Below are 1,278 nucleotides of genomic sequence, written 5' to 3'. Positions count from 1 at the left end.
AAAAAAAAAAAAAGATCCTCAAATATCCATCAACTTATCAACAAAGAACTCAGGTTCAAAGCTAATTCTTACCAATAAATTCTCCATGCCATGAATTTGTTGCCTGTTCTTTCGATTTTCATATCAGCTCTGAAGATTGGGGCCATGGCTAATTGCGTTGGTTTTTGTTGTTGTTGTTTTGGGGTTTTTTGCTGTTTGTTTTTGCCAGTCCTGGGACTTGAACTCAGGGCCTGGGCGCTGTCCCTGAGCTTTTTGTGCTTAAGGCTAGCGCTCTACCACTTAAGCCACAGCTCCACTTCTGGCTTTTCCTGTGTGTGTGGTACTGAGGAATCGAACCCAGGGCTTCATGCATGCGAGGCAAGCACTGAGCCACATTCCCAGCCCCTGCATTGGGTTTTGGAGATGATGGCTTTGGTGATTATGGGAACATGTCCCTAACTCCCACTGCCAGAAATAGGACACACAAATCTGCTTCATGCCCACAGACAGGGCCAGCTCTAGGGGGCTTGCTACTGATCTCAGCCACCGGCCCCAATCGCATGTAGTATTGCTTTAATTCCTTCTTGTCACCTTCTTGTCCTACTTTAGTAAGGATTCAGGGCAGATTTTGATCTGGCCTAGAAAAACATCCTCCTGACTCCTCAGAGAGACAGACACCGAGATGGAGATGGGTTTCTAGGCTGTTCTGGAAAGCTCTAGACAGTTCCATGACAATCTCTCTTCCTGTCCGTCTTCAGGACACTTTCTTGTTCATTTCAGTTATTCCTTTCTAGGAAGAGAGCTATTCAAGGGCAGGTGAATATCTGATCCTTCCTTCTTGCCTTTCTCCCTCCCTCCCCTCTTTCCTTCCTTCCTTCCTTCTCTTTTCCTCTTTCTCTCTTAGGTCTTCCTTTCTTGGGCCAGTCCTGGTGCTTGAACTCAGGGTCTGGGTGGCCATCCCTTGGCTTTTTGCTCAAGCCTGGCACTCTACCACCTGAGCCACATCTCCATCTCCAGCTTTTGTGGTGATTCACTGGGAGAGAGGAATCTCATACACTTCCCCTTGGAACCACGATCCTCCCTCAGCGTCCAGAGTAGCCAGGTGGGAGCCAACAGCCCTGAGTGCAAGATCACTGGAGGGCAAGCAGAGCCAAGTCCTGGCTGCTTTTGCCTGCTGGGCCTGAAGAAGTGGGGGTGGGGAGGGGGGTCAGCTCCCATGATGTCACGGGAGGCCCTTATCAAGACTGGAACCCTGGTTCCAAGAACCTAATCTGCACAGTCCAGCTGGGGGCCTGGCTG

This window comes from Dipodomys ordii, unplaced genomic scaffold (assembly GCF_000151885.1).
Source record: "Dipodomys ordii isolate 6190 unplaced genomic scaffold, Dord_2.0 Scaffold29, whole genome shotgun sequence".
NCBI classification, from domain to species: Eukaryota; Metazoa; Chordata; class Mammalia; order Rodentia; family Heteromyidae; genus Dipodomys; species Dipodomys ordii.
This window is presented reverse-complemented; position numbering follows the sequence as displayed.